Below are 11,586 nucleotides of genomic sequence, written 5' to 3'. Positions count from 1 at the left end.
CCCAGAGTTGGGCACGGCTCGCGCCCGGCGCTTCCGGTGTGCGGCGCGGCGCATGCGCGCGGGGCCCGGCGTCAGCTGATCCAGCGCCTCCTTTACCGCCGCCGGAGGGACTCGGGCGGATTCGGGCGCGCCGGGTCGGCCCAGGTGAGACTCTTTGCCCCCTCTCCCCCCTGCCTTGCACCGCTGCCTCCGCCTCTCCCGAGCTGTGCCCGGGGGTTGCCCTCCTCGGCGGTGAAGGGGCGGGGGGGTGTCAGCTCTCGCCGCTCCCCTCCCCGCTCGGATCCTGCCCGGGAAGGACGCGGTCTCGCCGTGGAGCTGCTCCCAGAGGGAGCGCGGCCCTCGGCTCTGCGGAGCGGGTGTCGTCGGGGCCCTGGGCAGCCGACCTTCACGGAGCCGTGTCCCGGCAGGACAGCCCGCTGGAGGCGGCCATGCGCTTCTCCGCCCCGCTTCCCAGCGAGAAGGGACCTGGAAGGCGAAGCAGCCCTTGAATGAAAAACCTGCTGAGCGCTCGTGGAAGACGCCTAATGAGATGGTTTAGGGTTATGCCAGAATTCCTTACAGAAAATGAACCGGCTGGATAGTGGCTGGGTTCCAGTGCCAGGTCATCCCACCATCTTGAGTGGGTGGATCTGAATCTTTCGGTGCCTTGACCGCAGCCCGGCAGAGAGCGAGCAGCAAAGGTTATGGAAGAGGAATGGTGATGCGGGCTTCTCACTGCAGCCCATCGGTGGCAGAAGAGCCCCCGTTGTTTTGCAGTTGAATATCCTGGTGGCATATCAAATGTGCTTCCTATTCCTGTAGCCAGTGACAAAAATTCTGCCTTAGATGAGGTGTTCCAAACATCACTCTTGGCATTCACTTAAAGGCGAGGAAGACATCTTGCATGACTGGATTCTGGATGATGTTGTTCGTGTTAGAGGTAGCTGTGATATTGGAGTATGTGACACATATGTGTCAAGATCCATCCATTCCATGCAGTTGCCCAAAGTGATAAACTGTCTTAGGAGGAAAGTAAAGTCTTTCTTCCTAAGATTTTACTGACTTCCCTCAGAGAATTTTCATAAAAGCAATTTGGTGATAGTTTTATTCATTGTAATGCAATACTTCAGCAAAGTACACTGGCTATTTGATCTAGCATGGCATTTCAAATGCTAATTCCTCTTGATGAAGTGGAGAGGGGGTGGAAAAATAGGAAAACCTGTTGACAGACTGCTAGAAGTGATTTATTAGCACAAACATGACAAATACAAACTGGCATTTGCGGGTGGAAGTTTGAGCAACTGAGGCAGATCTTCAGTATGTTTTAAGTTGTGCTGTATTTGTGCTGACTTCTGACTGCACTGTGCAGATCTGCTGCAGCTGAATGTTTGGCTTTTCAGTGTGGTACTTTCCTTTCAAAGGCCTCTTCAATGACCAGCAAATATAAATATTTAACAATATCTACATTTTATTATTTTCTATGTAAGAATATGTAAAGTGAGATCAGAATCTACAGATCTTTGAATTACCAAAAATACTACAGATTATTTTTGCTGTGTTTGTCATTCTGTAATGCAATGTCCTCTGGGAAAGCATTATTCTTTTATGTGGGGAAAAAATTAGTCTTGATTTTGTTATCAGGTGGTAAAGTCTGACATTCAGAAATACTAAATCACCATGGACATCAACTTGAGAGAACAGGGAAGGAGAAATTAAGGCAACAGTGGAAAATGGCTGCTGGCATCAGCTGACTGTTCAAAGGGGGGTTGTGGCCTTGTGTTGCAATAGTAACACAAGATCTCTGTTTCCTGTAAATGCTTTCTTGTCATTTTCCAAATCAAGAATTATTTTCTGCAGGTAGTGCTAATACAGGTTGAGCCATGAGTAATTAGTGTTGCTTCATTTTTAGAGAGCGTTAGCTTAAATTTAGCTTTTATTTTGGTCTAAGTATATATTAACCATTTTATGCCTCATTGACCCTGATTTACAAAGTCTGTGGGCCTTAAGTGTCCTTCTCTTGCCTAATTTTTTTTCTGAGTATGACTTCATGCATTTATCTTCCAGACTTGCATGGGTGCTGGTGTTAGACGTTGTCCTCCAAAGCTGCTATAAACCAGCAGGTTACCAGATGATTCCCATGAATTAAGATCCTTTTAGAGGCACTGTGCATTCCTTATTGTGTTTTGGTGCCAGAATACTGTGTCTTTGGGTTCTCAAGCCCCTCTTTGTTTTGATTCCATAATGATTTGGTTTTGTGTTCTCAAACCCTGAAAGTTCCTACTTATGGGTTTCACTCGGGCTTTTAGATTGCATGTTTGTGAGCTATGGCTGCATTCCTAAATACTCTTCTAGAAAGAGTAAAAAGATTACAGGATAACCTAGCTGGGGTCTTTGGTTACTTTGATGTTAACCATAAAATGTTGAATGCTACTGCTGACCAAGTAGTAATCCCTCTATTTTTTTTCTCTGTCGTTTTAAGAAAACCCTACAAAACACAAACCATGCATCATCCCAATGCTACATTGCCTGAAATACGTTCTTTTCCCCATACTCGTTTCATTGGTTAAAAAACAGGGAAATTCAGACTTGGAAATATTGAGGCATTATTAAACAATGGCATCCACATGACTTTTTTTTTTTAGGCTGGAATTTTACCAAGGAAAGCAGACCATGTAGTCAACTGGAATATCATGCTCATTCATTCTTACTCGACATCTTAAATCATGTGACTTCTTTAGCCTTCCAGCTGGGCAGAGAGAAACTCCAGCAGAAGAAGCAGAATTAATTTAAACTTTTCAGCCTTTTTTTTCCTGTACAGAGTAAGCCAATAATCACCTAAATGTCCAACTTGCAAAACCAGTTTTGACCGGATCTTCTGTTTGTCATTGTTGTATCTTCTTTTACGGTACAAAAAGCTTTTTGCTTGTCTTTGAAGTGCTCACTCCATTCTTCCCTTTGAGAGTGGACAGCTAAGCTTATGCCAAATTATTGGGTTTGGTCTTCTCTCATGGCTTTAAGTTCTGCATTCTCATAAATACTTTTTGTTTGGTTACTATATTTCATCCAAGCATTTGCTTCTCCTGTGTTTAAGCTCTCAAGTTCAACACCCCCATATCTTAGAAACATTGACCATTTGCTGACAGCTTTTTTAGACAGCCATACATAATATGGCAGTTCTAACAGACTTTGCCTTCCAATACCTGGCTTTACTGAAATGTTACATTTACTTTAAAAATCAGTAAGATGTCTCTGGATAGATCCTGAAAATCTGACAGACCTTGTTAATTTTAGCAGTTGAATTTACTTGCTTGCTTCATCAGCTTGACTAGTCCTCTGAGCTTGTGTAATAGTAAAATTCAGTGTCACTGGTCACTCCGTTCAGAAATAATTTGTCTGACAGTGGCCCCTCTTTTAATTTTGTCATAGTTTGCAACATTTTGGGGAGTCTGTTATGTTCAAATCAAATGTAATCAGCAAGGAACAAAAGTAGTATGGGAAGCTGCTCCAGTTAACTGAGACTCATTTTGCTGAACAGATAAATGAGCGAAAAAGCTTGCTGAAAATAGACCCATTGCAGATACAAATGCTCGAGGGAGGTGGTGTTCTAGAGGGTCTCTGTACTATAATATGCCTTATCCTTGTCCTTCCTAATCAATTGAAAAGTGCTCGTGTTGTAAGGGTTCTCATAGCCAAGTTGAAATGTTGGTGCTCTGGTGAGTTTCAGCTGACCAGTCTGCCCAATTGTATTTCTGCCAGACAGCACCCCAAGAAAAATGTCAGAATACGTGCTGTGAAGATGCTGTGGCCCATCTTTAGGCTGCTGTAAGCTATGCTTGCTTACTGAAGTGGTTTGTGGTGGTTCATGTAAAAGAGAGGTGGTTTGGATGTCTGTGATACTGGTCTGTGTTCTGTGCCCTAAGCATGAAGAGCAGTCCTGTTGTGGTTGGGATGGTTGGGTGTGAGGAGGTATAGAAAGGATACGGGAAAAGCCATGGACATCATAGAGAGACAGCTGTGCCTTTATGGGAATAACTTATTATAGGTGGACAAAAGCTTTCAGGTATGCAAGTTTTGTGTGAGAGCCTGAAGAATGACTTGACAGTTTTTTAATAACCAAGCAAAGAAACTGCATTTTCCAAGAACTTCAGTTAGCGGAACAAACATTTGGTCCTTGTTCTTGTTACGCTGTCTTGTTACTTTATTTCCTGCTCTGAAAGTAAGACCTTAAAAAGCAGTTCTTCAGGGAAAAAACCTAAGATGGTATTTCAGACTAACTGCAAGCTATATTGGTAAAGTTATCTAAATTGGCAATTCTATTATGTGAATTGCCTATGGATCCTTAAAATTTTGAGGGTTTTGTTATCATGAGATAAATTTTCATGAGCTGATAGATATTCAGACAACCACCACAATACGTAGTTTAAACAATGTTAAAATTTAATGTGTTGGAAGACCTCTGGCTGTTCTAAAGAAGCTGTAAACATTTCAGGTGATCGAACATAAAATTTCCAAATGTAGCTTAACTTGCTTTAAAACATAAAGATGCAGTTTTCCATTACAGAAAAAGTCAACCTCAGTTTAATTTTGTTTTACTGGAATCCAGTGCCAGTAGGTATGCTGTGATTCCAACCAGGTGTTTCATTATATCAAAGGTACTATAAAAGAGGACTTCTATCTGCTAGGGATGTTGAATCTTTCTCAAAGACTTTCATGCAGACTCACTCCTGGCTCAGCTCTTCAAACTAGCTGTCAAGTACCTTGCATAACAAACTGAAGATTCCATAATATCCTAACTTTAAAGGTGGTTTATACTTAAGTATAATGATGAAATGCTTATTCCAAACTCATGCTCAGTATTTTAGCCATTACACCTGGGGACAAGGAGTTAGGCAGTAGTGAGATGACTTTAAGAGGAGATGATGTGTTTTAATGAGCCCAGACAACTCATGTGATTCTGTGTGTAAAACTGAGCCTGACTTAAAAATCTAGCAACAGTTGTTTTGTCAGATTGCATACCTTTTGTCTGTTGAGGTAAGATCTTCAGCTCTTCAGAAGTGACTCTGCTGAACTGGAGTAAAGTTTGCTGTTATAGTTGCTTGCAGATATGTATTCATTTTAATTTAATGTTTTTCATCTTAACAGTTAGAGCAACAAAAAATATTTTAAGTAACAATGCCAAATACACCTGTAAGTTGAGTGACTTTTACTTAATAAAGGCTAGGGTGGATTTTAGTCTGCCAGTAATGTTAGTGAAGTTAATGAAAACTGTTCATCTAGAGGAAATGACTGAGCTCTGCACTGAGCAGATGGCTGCAGAACTTTTCAACCCTAGCAGCTAGTTGACAGGATCAGGATAAGAAAAGAAGGTCACTGCAGAACACAGAAATGAATTTTGTATTAGTGTTCTGTATTATGGTTTGGATTTCAGTTGCATTAGATCTTTCTTTTGTGGGAAAGTCTATCAAGCCAAAGAAAGGGCAGAATGTGTAGCAGGCTGAAAGGAATGTAAAATTTTTCACAGTAATAAAATTGTGAAGCAGTGTAGCAAGTAAGATCTAAGGAGAGGTTCATCAATTTCCTCCTCTGGAGAAGCCTCAGCTGAGAGGAAAGAATTGGTATAGAAAACCCTATTATGGAAAACTGTAGCATATGAGTCAGTTGATGAACATTTTTTCACATGGACAATGTGGTTTTCTCCTAGTAACAGGAGTATTTTAATGGATTTAGCTAGGATCTTTATCAATTTTAGATACAGCATTTTCACTGTATTTGATGTTTGAAGGCTGCTTATCTGCTGAGCTGATCAGATCTTGAGTAGGTCAAAGCAGTTAAGCAATGAACACCTTGCCAGCCTTTCTATCTAGTTTTATTTTTGCTGCTGACTTCTCGGTCCTGTTCAAACAGCTTTGTTCTAGTATTGTTCTGGGCTAACAAGGAATTTCTCAAGCTGCTGAATAAAAGCTTGGGTGCTTGAGTAACAACTTGTGATGGTGGTACATCTTGCATGAACAGGCTTCACACCCTTGCTTTAGGGATATATACTTTTCATATAGTTGTTTGAAGTATCAAACTTGTATGTATTGGCATGCCCACAGTTAAGTCCCTATTTGTTTTTAGGAAGAGGACAGTAGGAGCTTGTGGTGGACTTGATGAATTCAGTGTTGCATGGTCTCACTTTGTAGCCATTGTGTGCTGCAGTGACAGTGGGAACATAATTCTCTTTCCTTGGGTACACATGGATTTACACGTACATGTGCTGAGCAAAGCAAGCCTCATGTGAGATGACAGGGCTTATAGGAATCCAAGGAACAAGTTATGTGAAAGATAAATGGTCTTGTAGGGTTGCTGATGGGTCCACAGTATGTAGCTAAGCATTGCTTAACTAGGTTCCAGATTTTTCCAGAGCAGGGGTGGCTTCAAAGTGCCATGTGACAACTGAAATTGTATGAATAACTAGATGGAAAAACGTCCATATTTTGAGTTGAAGAAATAATCTTTCTAGCTCGGAGCTTATGGCAAGAAGGTTGGTGCTGTTTGCTTCACAATGTCATGAGAAGACTGAGCATTGTGGCTGTGTTGAGCACAGGACGTGACTCCTGTCTGGTTTCATTAGAGTGCTGATGGCACAGTTGGAAGGTGTTTGATATTGCAGAGGGTTGTGCTGCCATATAGAGGGACCTGGACAGACTGGAAAAATTGGCTGACAGGAACCCCAGGAAGTTTGACAAAGGGAAGTGCTGAGTCCTGCACCTGAGGCACAATAACCACATACTGCTGCAGGCTGAGGACTGAGTGAGTGCTGAGAGGAGCTGGGGGGTCCCCAAGCTGAAGTGTGCCATTGTGGCAAAGGCAGCCAGCACTATCCTGGGCCGTGTTTGGAAGAATCCTGCCAACAGGTTCAGGGAAGTGGATTTTCACCTTGGTTAAACTTGATGGAAACCACATCTAGAGTGCTGTGTCTGGTTCTGGGTTCTCCAGTAGAAGAAAGATGTGGCTTGATGGTGTGCATCCAGAAAAGGGCCACAAACATTTTTGAGCGTTTGGAGGTAGGAAAAGCAGATGTGAGAGCTGGGATTATGTAGCCTCAGGAAGAGAAGGCTCTGAGAATCTTACTGTAAAGTATATAAACACCTGACGGGAGGGAGCAAAGAGGATGGAGCCAGACTCTTCTCAGTGATACCTGCTGAAGTAACGTGACACAATGGGCACAAACTGAAATACCGGGAATTCCCATTAAACATAGGAAAACATTTTTAAGTGCAAGGGTGTCTGACCACTGGAACAGGTTGCCCAGAGAGTTGTGGTGTCTTCATCCTTGGAGGTAATCAAAACACGTCTGGATGTGGCCCTGAGTAGCCTGCATCAGCTTGTGTGGAGCTGGGTGTTGGAAGTAGATGATTGCCAGAGGTGCCTTCCAATCTCAGCAATTCAGTTGTTTAGTGACTAAGAAATTTGGACTAATTTTCCCTGCTGTGTTATAATAAAATTATAACTGTGTGGTAGGAAGGAGCAGGATTCCTGAGAATACTATTGGGCTTCCTTTCCCAGTGACCTGTGTTAGAGTTCTGGGCGTGTTGTTTTCTGTGGGACAATATCCCAAATTCTAGATAGGAAAATCCTGCCTAACTTCTGCATTTGTCTAGTAATTCAGGCACTGTATTTTTTTTTTTTTTAATACTTCCTCATAAAGATATCATCTGTTAGAAGGGGAAGTATGAACTGTCCTTGTTACAGGAAATCTGTGGCAGTGATTATCCTGTTACTTATGAGGCCCTTGCAACAGATCTTCATGCTGCTGGACGCTGGGATTTACTCTTTGCCAGAGTCTGCTCAGGTGAACATAGTAAATGTTGGCAGTCTTGAATCTGAAGCATCACTCCAATGTGACACTAAGCTGATTGTCCAGTGTGGGTGGTGATCTTTACTGTCCTGTAATGTCCAGGTTTTTACTAAGAGGGGGAGGTATGATTTTCTTTGGAAATTTTCCTTTGGCTACATTTTACTGTTCGTGCCTATTAAGCGTTCCCGGATATCATTCATATGTAAGGACTTATATTCTGACTCCATTTTTCTACCCTTGTAAATCAAAGCACATTAGTCTGTTTCAGGTGTACTAAAATCTATGACTTTCAAGTTCAAAGTTATTCCAGCAGAATGGATCCTAGCACTGGTGATTTACTGATGTAATGCTGCTGCTTCCAAATTACTGATACTGTGCTGTTCACTACAGTTTTGGTTAGTGTCTAAGCTTTTGTGCCAATTTGAAGTGTTGGTGATCCTAGAACTTGTGAAGATAGACTCGAGAAGTTGTGAGGACTGCAGGGAACTCTTCAGCTTCATGCAGGTTCTTAGGGAGGGATCACACAGCTGCTTGTGTTCTGTTCAGCATACAGGGCAGTGCCTGTCGATCTCTGAAAACAGATTCCAGCAGCTGTCACTCAGCGTGGCACAGCTCTCTGCTTTGTTGAGGTGCTGGATGTTGTGCAATTGCATTAATGCTTCTGCAGGCCAGGGGAAGGGCTTTGGTGTATAAGGAAGCCCCACAAGACTCCTGGAGGCAATCAATACTGTTCAGCATTCCCAGGCAATTAGTATTGCAGTGTGTTCAGTGCCTCCCTGTGCAGTCTGTTGTTAAACAGTTGTTCTATTAAGCTCTTCCAGAGCACAGCACACACTGACATGGTTGTGTTACACCGGAGGGATGGCAGTGAATGGATTCCAGCAGAAAACATGCACCCCATTCAAGGATTTTTGAGTAGTTGTATGCACCACTCGAGACTTTGGGATTCCCGGCTTTGTAGGAGGCCCTTAATGCAAACACCAAAGCCTTTTAATTTCTTCTGCTCGGTCCTGTGCAGTAGGGAGAGCACAGATGGGAGTTCAGCTGGGCTCGAGGTGGCTGGAATTGCTATTGCGGCATTCCTCGGTGCTGGTGGGAGAGAGGGAGAGACTGATGACTCATCAAGTCAGGTGGTTGTGCCTCTGCTGTGTGGCAGAAATTTCTTTCCCCTCTGCAGCAGGCTTTCTCATCCCTCTGTGTAGGGGCACTAGAAGGACGATTATTTCGCAAGCGGTGATGCTTCACTGCTGAATTCTAGCTTTCTAATTAGGCCTGTGGGTTTTTGTTACTCCCTGCTTCTGCAAAATAAGGTAAGGATCTGTGGTTATATTATAAAATTGCTGTAGATTTTCTTCCTTGCTGCAAGAAGGCTTCTTCTAAAAACCGTGCTGGAGTCTGAATTTTGAAAAGACGTTTGTGTTAAGGCAGTTCACCATGTAAATTCTACATCTGATCAAGTGTTAGATGCAAAACGCAGGAACAGTGAAGGAAAACGGGTTTCTCCAACATTGAGAGCAGGGCAGTTACATTTTTTGGGCTACTGTGTAACCAGATTACTGTGCTAGGGGCAAACCAAGATAGAAAGCTCAGGTTATGGGCTCTTATTTAATTAGGACTTTGAAATCAGTGTAATAAATCACCTTTTAGTCAAAGAAGGTTCTGCTGTAAGTAATACTTTGATTTCTGGTGTTGTAAATCAGAGTATGACTGCTAGAGCTTAAGAGCATGTTTGAAATCAATTGGTGAACTGTTTTAGATAAGGAAGATGTAAACTGTAAAGGATACAAGATGCATCTTTACTCATAAGGGAATTAAAATTAAGCTAATATCCTACATAGGTGTGCTAGTGGACTTTTGTAGGAGGCAAATGCATATAGTGCCTAATATCCTGTGTTGGCAAGAGGCCTTTCAAAGGCCTCAGGGGTTCTGTAGATTTCTAAAATGGTCAGCTGTTGTGGCTTCTGGGGTACATACATGCTTTAGGGTATTTCATTTTCTTTGATTACTGGCAATGGAAACATCCAACAGGGTAGGAAGGTAATGCAGCATTTTGGCCCTCAAGGACTTTTCCATATAAATTGAAAATCTGTAGTGCCACCACACAAGCACAAGAAAAGGATGCAGAGATAAATAGCAGCTTTTTAAAATTTTTTTCCCCCTAATTTGTATTCGGTGTTATGAGATGTGTAACCCCTTAAGAAAGAGGTCAGCCTGGTTGGGTGGGCATTGGCTTTGCATAGACTTTATTTTAGAGGCATAGCAGAAGTGAGAAAGAATTCACATCTTTTACATTTGAAATAGTTAATAGGTATGTGTTTAAAAGCTGTTAGTGCAGATGCTAGAGATGATGGTAAAGACAGAGTTTATTAGTGTGCTGCTAGGTGGTCGAGTGGGGAATCCCTTACGCTTTTACTTGGCTGGGCCTGTGACTTGGAAAGGTGGCTGTAGGAACAGAGAGGGAGCAGAGCAGCCACAGGAACAAGAGAGGTAGGTGCTGGCTGTCAGGATGTTGCCATTTAACTGCAGAATGGCTGTTCTGAGGTTCTTGCCTCCCTAAAAGATAAACAGTCACTTCAAGCAGGTTTTGATTATGAAGAAAAGTTAATTTAAATTGAAACTGGCCCAGTGTTCCTGCTTTTCCTTGCCTTTGTAATTTGACTCTTTCATATGGGATGTTGTCTAATTGCCAGGCTGTGTCACTAATTCAGTTATGAGAATGTGGTTTTAACTCTCTACTGTGCTTTTAGAGATGATGTTGGTAGTAGGACACTGGACGTTGTTCTGTATGGTATATTGAAGTAAATGTTTAATTTTGATTTGTAAGAGCAGCTGCTTCTTCTGGCATGAACAGCAATTATGGTTGCTTGAGTTTTGCAATGTTTTAGTTGTTAAAAGTAAAAAAGGTGAGATAGTTGTGTTAGTCAGATCAGAACCAGCTCATACCAGCTGCTCAGGAACGGCAGATTGCTTTGCGAGGACCTCCCCTCTGCCATTTGTCAGAGGAGACATTTGAGAAAAAAAACAATGAAATTAAAATTGCTTCCTGGGTCTGAACACCAGGCAGTGTGAAAGATAACCTATGGCTATGGGGGGTAGAGGGATCTCATGGATATCTGGCTCAGCCTTTGGGCTCAAGACCCATTGGCAGGTCTGCTCCAAGCTGGTGCTGACTAAGCCATGATCAACTGTTGTGGTGGCTGCTGTGGAATAAATCAGTGGCAGCCATGATACACATTACACACAGTCCACCGAGACATGGAGCCTGGAAGAAGCTATTCCTTCAGGATGAGCGGGGGTTTGGCATCGTGGGAGATCTTTATCTTATGGAGCAGTGCCACCAATTTAAAACTTAGAGATCAGTAAAGAGGCTGAGGGGCCAAGGACCTGTATTGTTGTATTAAAAAGCTGGAAAACAGTTCTAGGAGTTCAAGAATAGCAGAAGTCAGCTACTGCTCCCAAAGAACAGGCAAAAACTTATCCTTTAATTGTGCTGGAAAGGGTGGAAATGGAGTTGTTATCTTGCGTACTGTACATGGGGCAGGTTTTTAAGCCTGAGTATACCTTTATATTTGGTGCCTTGTAGAAGATGCTGGGTTAGATTAGGCTTCTCTCAAAGATTTGAGTGTGAGTGTCAACTGATGGCTCCCAGTTCATGTCACCAAAGCAGGGGTCTGGCTGTTGATTAGCACAAAGCGCTCTGTGCTGGGGCAGCTGCGGTGCACCTTTCTCCAGTGCTGTGTCCTAAGTGTGTCTGTACAGGAGAAATG

The 11,586-nt window shown here is 42.6% G+C and overlaps 1 protein-coding gene across 2 annotated transcripts in view; it reads left to right on the top strand.

Moving 5' to 3' along the window:
- The first annotated feature begins 42 nt into the window (after nucleotides 1-42).
- ATP6V1A (ATPase H+ transporting V1 subunit A) overlaps nucleotides 43-11,586 on the top strand; it is a 30,548-nt gene continuing 19,004 nt past the window's right edge. The window contains exon 1 of one of the 2 annotated variants that reach the window (XM_015637218.2): nucleotides 43-144. The gene's annotated coding sequence lies outside the window, so the exon portion shown is untranslated. Of the gene's footprint in view, nucleotides 145-8,978; nucleotides 9,130-11,586 lie in introns of those variants that run through there. The other variant, XM_015637228.3, reaches the window with a different exon arrangement.

The sequence above is a fragment of the Parus major genome, chromosome 1 (genome assembly GCF_001522545.3).
Source record: "Parus major isolate Abel chromosome 1, Parus_major1.1, whole genome shotgun sequence".
NCBI classification, from domain to species: Eukaryota; Metazoa; Chordata; class Aves; order Passeriformes; family Paridae; genus Parus; species Parus major.
The sequence above is the reverse complement of the archived record's forward strand: the minus strand, read 5'-3'. Positions and strand labels throughout refer to the sequence as shown.